Source organism: Phocoena sinus, chromosome 7 (assembly GCF_008692025.1).
Source record: "Phocoena sinus isolate mPhoSin1 chromosome 7, mPhoSin1.pri, whole genome shotgun sequence".
In the NCBI taxonomy this organism is placed as follows: domain Eukaryota; kingdom Metazoa; phylum Chordata; class Mammalia; order Artiodactyla; family Phocoenidae; genus Phocoena; species Phocoena sinus.
Window position 1 is genome coordinate 104,518,807 of NC_045769.1, and position 14,038 is coordinate 104,532,844.

Consider the following 14,038-nt stretch of genomic DNA (forward strand, 5'->3'; position numbering starts at 1 on the left):
GTCTTGTTGGTGCTGGGAGAATGTTGCTGTCTATGGTTGAGCAGGTATTTCTGCTGATGGGAGAGGTTTGGTTGATGCATAATGTGGATACAACAGTACACAGTGAGAAGGCCAAAGAGCAGAGAAGAATTTTTATGTTTCAATTTTTCTTGTTTTGTCATAAAATATGAATTTGATTTCACATGTATAACAAAATGCTACAATTTTTGCATTGCCTCTCTAGAAGAATCCAGAGAAACTGTTGGCCAAATGCAGGGAAAGCAATGTCAGCGGGTGAAAACAGAACTGGGCAGGCTGTAAGGGGATGATCACATGTTGGGTTGGATGTGGGTGGTCAAAGCCTCCGTCAAGCTTCTTTCTGCTGTTCTGGTCCTTCCCCCCTCCACCCTGTGTCCGGTGGGGTGTGTGGCTGGGTGCTGCCTTTCCTGGACTGGTCTTAACTAAATGTGTGCAAACTCTCTTCTGTCTCCTGGCCATTTCTCCTATGGGTTTATCTTTGTAATAGCGATGATGGACCTGCTTGCTGCTCTGTAAACCTGCATAGTTCAGCCCATGCAGACCTTCCCCACCCTGCTTATTCATTTGTTCAATTTGCTTCCTCATTCATCCCCTTTATTCAACAAACATTTTATTGATTTCCTACGGTGTGCCAGATCATTCTGAGCATGGAGAGGCATCTAAGACATTTCCTGCCATGTCTAGCTCTGAGGTTCACTTATTCACTCAACAAATAATGTAAAAAATTCAGTAGATGTATACTGAGCATGTACTGTGGTGCTAGGTCCTGTGCAAGGCCTTGGTGCTCTCCACTGAGTGTATATTAGGTTTTCCCACCTCCTTCTTCTTTTCCCAACTCCTCAGCCATTGTGTGTGTGTGTGTTTTTTTTTTTTTTGGCTGCACCTCGAAGCATGTGGGATCTTATTTTCCTGACCAGGGATCAAACCCTCGCCCCCTGCAGTGGAAGCACCGAGGCTTAACCAGTGGACCACCAGGGAAGTCCCCACTGTGTTCTTTGAATAGCTCCCAGGACATCAATTAGTTGGCTTGTCTTTATTTATTCTTTATTTTTTAGTTCATAGTAGCTTTATTTTTAAAATTTATTTCTTAATCAAAGCATAGTTGGTTACAATGTTGTGTTAGTTTCAGGTGTACAGCATAATGATTCATATATATATATGTGTGTGTGTATATATATGTATATATATAATATTCTGAAAAGGAATATATATTCTTTTCCCTTATAGGTTATTACAGAATATTGAGTATAGTTCCCTGTGCTATACAGTAGGTCCTTGTTGGTTATCTATTTTATATACAGTAGTGTGTATATGTTGATCCCAACCTCTTAATTTCTCCCTTGCTCCCTTTCCCCTTTAGAAACCATAGGTTTGTTTTCTATGTCTGTGGATCTAGTTACTTTTTTAAAAATTTCTTTTTTTGTTTTTAATTTTTTTGGCCATGCCATGTGGTATGTGGGATCTTAGTTCCCCGACCTGGGATCTAACCCATGTCCCCTGCAATGGAAGCGAACAGTCCTAACCACTGGACTGCCAGGGAATTCCCTCTATTTCTGTTCTGTAAATAAGTTCATTTGCATCTTTTTTTTCAGATTCCACATATAAGTGATATCATATGATATTTGTCTTTCTTTGTCTGGCTTACTTCACTTAGTATGATCATCTCTGGGTTCATCTATGTTGCTGCAAATGGCATTATTTCATTGTTTTTTGTGGCTGAGTAGTATTCCATTGTATATATGTACTACATCTTCTTTATCCATTCATCTGAGTTGACTCTTCTTTAATATTATTGTCTTTAATTTACATTCTTTTAAAAGGTCTGATTAGAAAGATACATTGCAGTTCAAACCCATAAAAAATAATAAAACTGAAAAACAATGGAAAGGAATGAAATTAGAGGAATAGTTCTTACCCAAACTACATCCATGGGGCTCAGATAGTTTTCTAGAGATGGACCAAAACTGTAGCTCTGTGTTTTTCTGAGGGCCAACCCAAGAGGAAAACACAATCATTGACCCTGTCAGCTTTACAGGATTTATGAAACTCCATGAGGACAGTCATTAACCAGGTGCCAAGGAGAGGCACAGACCCCCAGCACAAATGTCTCCTGCAGGTTCTGCTGAGAGGTCCTAGGGTCCTCACTCCAGGGACCACACCATCAAAGCCATCATCCTAAGAATACAGGGAGGAGTGTCTTTTGCAGGACCATCTGTCTTGCATCCCTTATGTTGGCTGAGGACACGCCATCTAAGCTCAGTTCAATAAAAGCAAATTGACATGGTACCAAATCAAGGACCGCCAGGTATAAAGGAGGCTGCTTTTGAACTTACTCTGAAGGTAATATACGAGCATATGGGAAACAGGAGAGATCCAAACACAGATGCCCTCAGGGTGTGGCAGGTAGTAACTGTGTCTGTGTCTCATGTGTGACAACAGGGAGTGATGGGTAAGGACATTCTGGTCGTACTCCAATCTCATACTCTTTACAAAATACTGTAAAGGCCATCCTAAATACCCTTGAGGACCAACCGCAGCCTGTTTGTGGGTTCTGATCTAGAAAAGTAAATGCACTGAAATTAGTCAGGCAAGTGTCCCTAAATATTGTTTTCTATAGCTGAGCTATTGATAAATATTGGGCAGAATGAATTCTTGCTCTTTGATAAGTACTGAGAAATCAGTGGGCACATGCAGCATTCTGATTGATAAGTCCTTGAAATAAATGTCACATACTGGGATCACATATTATGCCCTGGCGTCACAACTGAGATAAAATATAATCTCTGCTTCCATGAAGCTTCAAGACGTAAATGCAATAAATGCATAAAATGGAGGGTGATATATGCATAAGTATGTACCAGGGATGCAAAGAGGAGGGGGAGGCTGGCATCGAACTAGTGTGTATGGAGGTCAGTGGGTCAGGAAATCAGAGGGTCAGAGGGTCAGGGATCAGGGAAGGTTTCATGTAGGAAGAAGGCAGGATGCAGCTCGATCACTGTGAAGTAAACACCCACCGCTCCATAATTTGTTTCTAGTTGCCGCCCTGGGTGCCAAGAATGTGTGATGTGATTGAGGAAAAGCCATTTAGTGGCTACCCAGGGCTCCTCCGTGTCAACACTGCTTGAAGCGGGGGAGGGGCCTCTGCGGTCCTGGGTGAGGCTTTGGGTGGGCTGAGAGTAGGGAACCTTGCGGTCCAATAAACTGAGTTAGCTCCCTGCTCGTGTCTGAGAGATTCTCCAACAGACAGGTCAGAGACAACTTTCCATAATTGAAGCTGGAAATGCAGATTCTCATGCTTCCTCCCTCCCTCCCTCCTGGGCAGGATGTGGGACGTAGGGTATTGTCAGTCAGGAGGTGGCCCAGGCTCTGATTGGCAAGTAGGGACCCCAAAGGCCCCTCCGGCAGTGGGCGGAGGGGGGTGGGGCTATGGGCGATGTGGGCGGGGCCAGCCCAGGCTGCACAGTCTCCGAGTGGTTCTCTGTCCCCTCGTCAGTGTTGGTCAGTCATCCTATATACCATTTTTTTTTCCAAATGGGTTGCAAAATTCATTCAAAAAGTTGACAAAAGTGCTGCAGTTTGGAAAGGTGTTTTGCAATATTCCAACAAAACAAGTGAGAAATTATAAACTAACTGGGAGATGTATAAATGTGTCATCTTTTGACAACTTTAAATTTATTAAATAAAAGAAAATTCAGATAAGACAACAGTGAATATAAAAATGTGATAAAAATGAGCTATGAAAGAAATAGATTTTTTTCTGACACCAAGAAGCCATTGGATCCAAACTCAATAACTTTTAGTAAATAAGCTCTCTGCCTAAAGTAGTGAGGGTCAGTTTCTCTCTGTTACAGCCAAGAACCATGGCTGACAGAGTCTCCTTCTTTGTGTAGAGGTTACAGTTGAATGGAAAGAAACTCAGTTTTCTCATTGTTAAATGGGCCTGATAAATAGTACCCACTTTAGGACAGGATTGGGAAGATTAAATGAGATCATATCTGGAAAGCTTGGGATGTGATTGTCCTATAGTAAATAATGCACGTTAACTATTATAAGTATTAACTTCTGGGTTTCAGCTTTACATTTAATCAACAAATATTCAAAAAAGCCATTTAACCTCTTTGGCCTCACATCTCTGCAAAGTGGAAATAATACCTGCTCCATCTAATTCATGATTAATGGGAATGCCCAACAAATTATGACATGGGAAAATACTTTGCAAAAGTATACAATTGCATATGAATATAATACATTTCTATTATTTTTATTAAGCTCATCACCTGATTCTCCCTACCCACCCTGATCCCTGGAGACCCTCAGCTCGTACTCATTTTACGTGATGCTGAGAGGGAGAGAAGGAAAGACAGTCCAGAAAAATAATAGAAAAATTTTAAATCTTATGAAATTTAAAGTTTCACAGTGCTTTATTGTACCTGAGGCCAAAAGGAAATCTAATATCCCATATTGATCTAGCCTTGCCTTGTTTTATGTGTCAAAAGTAGTTAGAGGGCTTCCCTGGTGGCACAGTGGTTGAGAGTCCGCTTGCCGATGCAGGGAACACGGGTTCGTGCCCAGGTCCGGGAAGATCCCACATGCCGCGGAGCGGCTAGGTCCGTGAGCCATGGCCACTGAGCCTGCGCGTCCGGAGCCTGTGCTCCGCAATGGGAGAAGCCACAACAGTGAGAAGCCCGCGTACCGCAAAAAAAAAAAAAAAAGTAGTTAGAACACTTAAATCCCCTACCACCCCAAGAGGGCTGTGAGCAAAATTTTGAAGTTTGTCCATGTACGTCCCTCCCTCACTTCTCTTCATGGTCTTTTCTTTTCTTTCTTTCTTAAAACAAAAAAAATTTTTTATTGGGGTATAGTGATTTACAATGTTGTGTTAGTTTCAGGTGTACAGTAAAGTGAATCAGTTATACAGATACCTATCCCCACTGTTTTTCACCCTCTTTTCTTACCAGCCATGTGCCCAGCTCTAGAAATAATTGTTAGCTTTTTCCGGTTGAGTTAGTTTCAAGATGTGCCCATGTGAGAAAGTTACCTTCAAGCTCAGAGGGCACATTGGAAAGCAATTAGGGCATCGCCAGGAGGCCGTGTCTGAGCTGGCGATTGGCCAGGGCACGAGGGGTCATTCCAGGGAGAGGGGACAGCTTGAGCTGAATACGGAGGTGTGAAGCCGGGGCCAGTCCTGGGAACAGAACTTACTGATGGAGACTTGCCAGGGGTTAAGTCGGACGAGGAGTGGGGGAGGGGCGATGAAGATGGCGTTGGAAGCAGAGTTCAGAGAGTGCGAGGAAGGCGCTTACTTTTGAGGGTGATGTGGTCTCAGAGGAGTGCTGCGGTCACTTCTGTGTTCTAGAAAGAGTGACCCGCAGCATGGAGGATGCGCTGGAGGGGAGGACTCGGGAAGCAGGAGGACGATAGGAGGCTGGTGCTCTCATCCAGATTGCAGAGGGTGGAGGCTGGCAGCTGGGCGTGGCAGGGGAGCGGAGAGGCGGTTAAAGGTGTTTCAAGGTTATGCTGTTTGTGACTTCTTTTTTTTTTTTTTTTTTTTAAAATTAATTCATTTATTTATTTATATTTTTGGCTGTGTAGGGTCTTCGTTTCTGTGCGAGGGCTTTCTCTAGTTGCGGCGAGCGGGGGCCACTCTTCATCGCCGTGCACGGGCCTCTCACTGTCGTGGCCTCTCTTGTTGCGGAGCACAGGCTCCAGACACACAGGCTCAGTAGTTGTGGCTCACGGGCGCAGTTGCTCCGTGGCATGTGGGATCTTCCCAGACCAGGGCTCGAACCCGTGTCCCCTGCATTGGCAGGCAGATTCTCAACCACTGCGCCACCAGGGAAGCCCTGTGACTTCTTTTATAAAGTCTTCCCTACCTCAGAGTTAAAGGATAGCCTGTATATATTTTTTTTTCTGAAAGTTTAACACTTTGCTTTTCACATTTAGGTCTTTAATTCTTCTGGTTTTATTTTTGGGCAGTTTGAGACAGAAATCAGATTTCACTGTTTTCCTTTAAATTCCTTTAAATTTAAATTTCCTTTAAATTATCAAATGTCCAATCTGCTCAATAATATGTAACAACCTAAATGGGAAAAGAATTTGAAAAAGGATACACGTATACGTATAACTGAATCAGTTTGCCATTGTACCCAGGAAACACAACATCGTTAATCAACTATACTCCAATATAAAATAAAAAGCTAAAAAAAAAAAATAAATAAAGGACCCTATTTCCCAGTCTCTGTGGGAGGGTAGGAGCCTAACTTTTTCAATAAAGGCCAATTTGCAAGTGATAGCTTGATCATATTGACCAACCTCATCCCAATGCCCTCCAATACTTTTCCACTAGCTCATTCCAGTGCTTAAAACTCCTCATTAGTTAAAACTCTCCTGCCTGTCATTTCCATGGAGTTGAGTTCAGTCTCTCTTGACTGTTTCAATAGTCTTGACCTCTACTGCAATACTCTTTTTTTAGATGTTGGGGGTAGGATTTTATTAATTAATTAATTAATTTTTGCTGTGTTGGGTCTTCGTTTCTGTGCAAGGGCTTTCTCTAGTTGTGGCAAGTGGGGGCCACTCTTCATCACCGTGTGCCGGTCTCTCACTATCGCGGCCTCTCTTGTTGTGGAGCACAGGCTCCAGACGCGCAGGCTCAGTAGTTGTGGCTCACGGGCCTAGTTGCTCCGTGGTATGTGGGATCCTCCCAGACCAGGGCTGGAACCCGTGTCCCCTGCATTAGCAGGCAGATTCTCAACCACTGTGCCACCAGGGAAGCCCTACTGCAATACTCTTGAATAAAATTTTCCTTGCCTATTTAAAAAAAAGCCTTTAATCCTACAATGTTACTCCCACAAAATCAAGTGATTCCCATGCCAGAAGTCTTTTTGCCTTCTTCAAAGTACCAAATTCTAAAAAGATGCATATATATGTGTATAACTGAATCACTTTGCTGTACACCTGAAAATAACACAACATTGTTAATCAACTCTACTCCAACATTAAATAAAAAATTAAAAAAGTTAGCAAATGTTCCAGCACCACATATTGAGTGGTCTGTCCTTTCCCTGTTGATTTGCAAAGCCAGCTCTGTCCTAGGTCAAGTGTACACATGCTTGCCTTCCCCATCTACCGTGCTGCAGTTGAAGAAACCGAGCCCTCCAGGAGGCCAGGAGGTTGCTCAATCCCAGAGGAGGTGGCGGCAGGATGGGGCAGCAGAGTCACATGGTCTGAGGTCCGTGGATTTCCCAACCACAACAGCGAGAAGGGCAAATGCACTCTGCTGGTATTTTCTTCCTGTTTTTCTCTTTTTTCCTCCCTTTCCCTTTCTCTCAACTTGTCTTCCTTCTTTCCTTCCCTCCTTTTTCTCCTTTATCCCAGTTAGGCTTATGCTTCAGTGTTGAGACCTATTTGCATGCATGACATAGCCATCAGAACATAGCTAGTCTTCAAGCGAATGTTTTATCAAAAATATGGCTGGGTAGGTTACATTTCCTCTTCATGAGGAGGGGCTGGCGGGGCTGACCTCTCTTCCATTTAGAAGAGATAGATGTTTGGGGTTATTAAAATCTATAGCTCTTTGCCTTGGCTTCAGGTGATTCATGGCTACTAATCCCTGTGGATATACTTTTATTTTCTTGGATATACTGGATGTGCAGGTGGTATATATTGGAAAAGCCTGTTGTTTATTGACATGAGCCCAGTAAAGACTCTGATTAATCTCAAAAATAAATAGAGAAAAGTGGAAGGTCACACTCCGGATCAAGAGCTCTGATCATATCCCCGATCCCTGAGTTATTTATCTCCAGTTGAGAGAAATATTCCCAGCGGAGGTGTCAGGAGATGGATAGAGATGAACATGTGAAGTGTGTGCAGCACTCCCCTTGCCCTCTCTTCTCAACCTTTACTGTCCTTGCTGCTCAAACACACATCCTCTAACTCAGCATTTTGGGGAGAAATTCAACATTTTCTTTTATGACTCTCTTGTCATATAGATTGTTTCCAGTTGCTTGGAGACATTTTGTCCCTTCCCCTATACCCTTGAGGAACCCAGAGGCACGCTTTCCAGGTTCCCCTGTGACCCCAAAGGATAGAATGTGCCTGGTGAGGTTCCTGTGATGGATTCAGGACCGTCTGCTGGGGATGTTCAGGGTGGTGCCCACAGGTCTCATAGTCGCTGGTATCAGCAGGAGAGAAGTGCTGGCTGTGGGGTGGTGCCGTCTCACGTGTGCCGAGCCTGTGCATGAGAGGATGGAGTGATGGAGGGAACATGAGACAGGAAGTTGTGTTTTGAGCTTGAAGGTTGGGTGACCTCCATCACCCAGATCAGATGCTCACCCCTCCTCCTCTCATGCGGCATTTAGGCTCTGTCACTTTTGCCCCCTGGTGTCCCGCTGCTCCCTTCTCTTCCTCCATTAGGTGGAGTTCAGGATTTGAAGTAGAGTTAATTTACAATTTGCGTTAGTTTCAAGTGTACAGCACAGTGATTCAATTACACATATACATATATCTATATTCTTTTTCAGACTCTTTTCCATTATAGGTTATTATAAGATATTGAGTAGAGTTCCCTGTGCTGTACAGCAGGGCCTTGTTGTTTATCTAGTTTATATACAGTCGTGTGTATCTGTTAACCCCAAACTCTTACACATTGCCTTTTTTTTTAACATCTTTATTGGAGTATAATTGCTCTACAATGGTGTGTTAGTTTCTGCTTTATAACAAAGTGAATCAGTTATACATATACATATGTTCCCATATTCCTCCCTCTTGTGTCTCCCTCCCTCCCACCCTCCCTATCCCACCCCTCTAGGTGGTCACAAACCACCTAGCTGATCTCCCTGTGCTGTGCAGCTGCTTCCCACTAGCTAATCTATTTTACATTTGGTAGTGTATATATGTCCATGCCACTCTCTCACTTTGTCACAGCTTACCCTTCCCCCTCCCCGTATCCTCAAGTCCATGCTCTAGTAGGTCTGTGTCTTTATTCCCGTTTTACCCTTAGGTACTTCATGACCTTTTTTTTTTCTTAGATTCCGTATACATGTGTTAGCATACGGTATTTGTTTTTCTCTTTCTCACTTACTTCTGGAGGTTGGAAGGAAATTTCTCACCAATTTCCCTGGCTCCCGTCTCTGTGACAATTCACCTGCCACACTGGCTGTCAGAGTAAACTTAAAAAAAAACAAAAAAACAAGTGAATTGTATTACTTCTTTCATTCAAACCCTTCCTGAAAACGGGCTGTTCTCTTGAGTTGGAGATGACCGAGACGTTGCACACATTACTCCCGTTCACATACTTTGACCTGAACTTGGCTCAGAGGGAAGCTGGGAAGTGTGGGGCTTCCCTGTGCAGACACATGCCAGCAACAATGCTGCAGCTGGAGAAGGACACAATGCATCTGGTGGTCAGCTAGCTGTCTCTGCCACAACACTGGTCTCCTTGACACTCCATCATCCTTTGGTGATGTCCCTTGCGTAGGGGGCCCTCCTCCCTTTCCCATCGGTTCCCTTTTGAGACCATCTCAATATCACTTCCTCCATGAAGCCCTCCTTGACTTCTCCCAGGGGTCCAAGCCCCCCTCCCCTTGGCACCCTGATGGCATCCCTCACCTGAGCACAAACCCACTGCACGCTAATTCTGTCTCCTGTCTTTTGCCCCTTGGCTGGCAGCTGTATCTTCTCCATCCTTTTATCTCCTGTGCAGAGCCTAGGGTGAGACACAAAATAGGGCATCAGTTGAGGGATTATGGGTAGATTGACACTGCAGTGTTGGGAGCCCCTTAGCGGTACTCATGACAAAATGTGTAAAACACTTAGAAATGGCAAAGGAAGGCTCGAAAAAGGCAGGCTTTATGATGACTTCTTGCCTTTCCCTGGTGCAGGCCTTCTGAAACCCGGTTGTGCATCTGAATCACCCGGAAAAGTATGAGAAAGGCAGTGTATGGGGCCCCAACCCCAGAAATCCTGTTGAGTAGGTGCGAGTGAGGGCCTGAGATGTCTGTTGGCAACGGAGATCCCCGTGGAATGGTGCTCCAGCCTGTCCTGGGGGAGGAAGACGTGAATTGCAGGAGCCCAAGGGAAGATGAATTATACAGGGACCTTGCACACCTTCCATCCAGAAATCAGGGTGGGGACTAGATCATTGCCTGTCTTCTTCCCTCCCAATCTCCCTCCCTCCCTCCTTCTCTCTCCCCCTCCTCCTTCCCCCTTTTCCCCCCAGTGATGATTTTCTTTATACTCAGTAGCTCAGGGCTGAGAAATTCTAATCAGAAATGTGTCCACTTCTCCTGAAGCTTCTTAACTCCATCCAATCCCCATGGATACAATCTGTGGTAATTACATTTGATGAATTGCTAATGCCTTTATGATCCCTGCTTCAGCAGCCCCTGCGGGATTTGAGGGGGCACCAGCCGCCCCAGCTCTCAGCCCCCAAGGCTCTGTCACTGAGAAAGCTGAGGGCCGAGCTGGTTGGAGAGCTGAGTCTCCCTGGAGTCTTCTGAGGACCCGTGAGGACCCTGCAGTTGGGGCTTCTCTTTTTCCTGTACTTCAAAGCCACTACGTCTTCCTACAAAGGGGGTAAATAGAGGATAAGCCCCTCAGTTTTCCCTGTGACCTCCCCCAGGGCCACCCCTGGAGCCTCCAGGGGAAATGGGTAACTTTAGTGATAAAATACATTTAGGAACTTATGGTAAAAAGCCAGACTGCCAGAATGTAAAGTCATTGTTTTCCTGAATCCTAAGTAACTGGAAGGGGTTCTGCACTCTAAGGCTGAAGTGGCCAGACAGGTAAACTACATGAATGGATTGAAGACATTAGAGAGGAGTGAGGACTGTGGCAAAGTAGAAAGTGTTACCAAATCAAGTCTGGCTGCTCACAACTCAAAAATCAACATGAGAGAAAGAGAGAGAGAGAGAGAGAGAGAGAGAGAGAGAGAGAGAGAGAGAGAGGAGAGAGATATGTTGATAGAAAGGAAAGTTGCCTTTAATCAGAATGCCGGCAATCTGGGGAGAGGATAGACCCAGTGTCCCCACCCAAAACCATCTCTGAAGATTCTGCTTGGCCATGAAAGTTTTTAAAGGGAAACAGGGAAGTAATCTCAGTTAATCATTGAGATGGGGGGGTGGGGTCAGAGTTGTCACCATCCCCCACTGTGTGCAGGCTTGTTGACTCCTTTTGATCTTTCTTTAGATGCTGTCTTGTTCACACAGTTTGTTCATGAGATTACTGAAGGGGAAGCTAGGGAAGAGATCTGGTCATCTGTTAGTTACTTATTCTTCATTTCTACTTCTTTGACCTATGGAAAGAACTAACACATTAGGCAAGGTATTGTGTGATCAAAAGATTTGAAAGGTGTGCTGGTGCCAGAGATGAGTAGAGCATGGGGGCACCTGGCTTAAGGTTAGTGACAAGAAAAAGGGGCCTCCTGAAAAGAGCTCTTTCCTGCCAAAAGCTGCTTACAAAAGTATCTAAGAGCACCCGCATTCATAGTCTAAGAAAATACTGTGTTGGCCAAACCCAAGAAACATGCTATGGATTTTTCTTATGGTCAACCGTTTGTGACGCCCAGGGCACCAGTGTGCAGCTCCCGGGACCTAAGTGTGTGTAGGGGGTCTTGGTTTGCTTTCCTTTGTGCCCCAAATCCCTGTTGGTGTTAGCAGAAATATTTACTCCTTGGGAAAGAATCAAAGATGAGGCATCAGGTCCTCCATTTTGGTTGAGCGGGTGACTATTAACACCCACAGGCTTTAGAACGGAAGCTGGTTGCTGTCATAGATTCAGGAAAGGTGCAAGACAGTGATGGCCCTTAAGTAACTTGAGATAGAGCTAAAGAGACAGATGCACACACAGATGAACTGGAGAGCAGTTGGGGATGGGAGTCAACTAGGTGATGATGAGAAGCAGCCACAGCTGGCCAAAAGGAGAGAGGTCAGAGGGTGCTAGAGCTGCAGAGAGGTCTTCAGAGATGGGCTCGGAATGGTCTCCTGTGAAGGGAGGTAAGATCTGGATAATAATCAGAGTGGCTAGTATTTACTGGGCTGTGACCTTGATCTGACTGGTGACTTTTCATCCTCCAAATGCTGAAATGGAGCTATTTCTCCTTCCACTTTACAGTTGGGGTCTATAACTCTTTAAAAGTTGGATAATGATAGCCCAGCACTAACTTAGCGCCAGATACTGCTTTCAGCACTGTATGTATATTTACCTATTTAACCCTAGGAAGTGGGTTTTATTATTATTATTATTATCCCCATCTTACGGATGAGGACACTGTGACACAGGGAGGGTAAAAAGCTTGCTGAATATTACCCTGCTGGTGAGGAGAAAATCTAAGATTTAAACCCAGACAGGCTGGCTCCCAAATTCTTGTTCTTAAGTCCCATATTCCCTCCCTAACTTGCCTGATATCACATGGGTACTGAATGGTGGAGCTGGGATAAATTCCAGGACCTGAACTGGGGGCTCTGGGCACATTTCACCCCCACCCCTGCCCCACCCCGCCAAGAGGTAGGACTCAGCTAGAGTGTGAGAAGATGTCTTTTCACTAAAAATTTTTTTTCCTTTCCACATATTTATTTACGTAAAATTATACTTTTGAGAATTTACATAATAATTTACATGGGGAAATGTTCTGCAGAAGCTTTTGTCATCAATCCTTGTCAGAGCACTTTTTTTTGTTAATATTGGAGTAGAGTTGGTTAACAACGTTGTGTTAGTTTCATGTGTACAGCAGAGTGATTGAGTAATATGTATATAGGTATCTATTCTTTTTCAAATTCTTTTCCCATTTAGGTTGTTACCTAATACAGAGCAGAGTTCCCTGTGCTCTACAGTAGGTCCCTGTTGGTTACCCATTTTAAATATAGCAGTGTGGACATGTCAGTCCCAAACTCCCAATCTATCCTTCCCCCACACCCTTCCCCACTGGTAACTGCAGGTTCATTCTCTAAGTCTGTGAGTCTGTTTCTGTGTTGTAAATAAGTTTACTTGTATCATGTTTTAAGATTTTATTATTTTATTTATTTATTTTCTCTATTTTTTGGGCTGTGTCAGGTCTTCGTTGCGGTGTGTGGGCTTCTCTCTAGTTGTGGCATGCGGGTCTTCTCTCTCTAGTTGTGGTGCACGGGATCCAGCATGTGTGAGCTCTGTAGTTTGCAGCACGCGGGTTCTTTTGTTGAGGTGCGTGAGCTCAGTAGTTGTGACGCATGGGCTTTGTTGCCCCACGGCATGTGGGATCTTAGTGCCCCGGCCAGGGATCAAACCTGTGTCCCCTGCATTGGAAGGCAGATTCTTTACCACTCTATCACCAGGGAAGTCCCTCACTTGTATCATTTTTTTTTCAAGATTCTGCATAAAAGCGATATACAATATTTATCTTTCTCTGTCTGACTTACTTCACTTAGTATGATAATCTCCAGGTCCATACATGTTGCTGCAAATGGCATGGTTTCATTCTTTTTAATGGCTGAGTAGTATTGCATTGTATATATGTACCATAAGAAGATGTCTTTTTAAAATAAGAGATTTAGTTGTAAATGCTTGTCAAATGCAAACCAGGCAGCTAGTGCAGCTAATGCTCAGAAAGAAATAAGACCAGGTCATGGCAAGTTAGATGTAAAAGGAGGGCTCTGTAGCTCCTGGAAGAGCCAGGAGGTCAGAGTGAGTACAGGGGGGCAGGTGGCAGGAGCCTACATGGATTTGGAGAGAAGCCAGAGACAAGACAATGGAATTCCACAGTTCATTTGAAAACAGGCATTCACCTGTTAAGTTGATTCCCGACTGTTTTAAAATATAGTGTTTTAATAGAGGATCTGAGGTACAGTATGGCCAGCAGATCAGGGGATGGCTGCCATTGAAAGACAGTTTGTTACTCATGGTTCCCAAGAGGATGGGCATGCTGCACCAGCAGGGCCACACAGGGAAGCACCAGGGTCAGCCAGGAGGGAGAGGGAGGGAGAGGAAGGGAGAGGAAAACACGGGCAGGAGACTTTATCATGATTTCCATGGGAAGAAATGGACGAGCAGG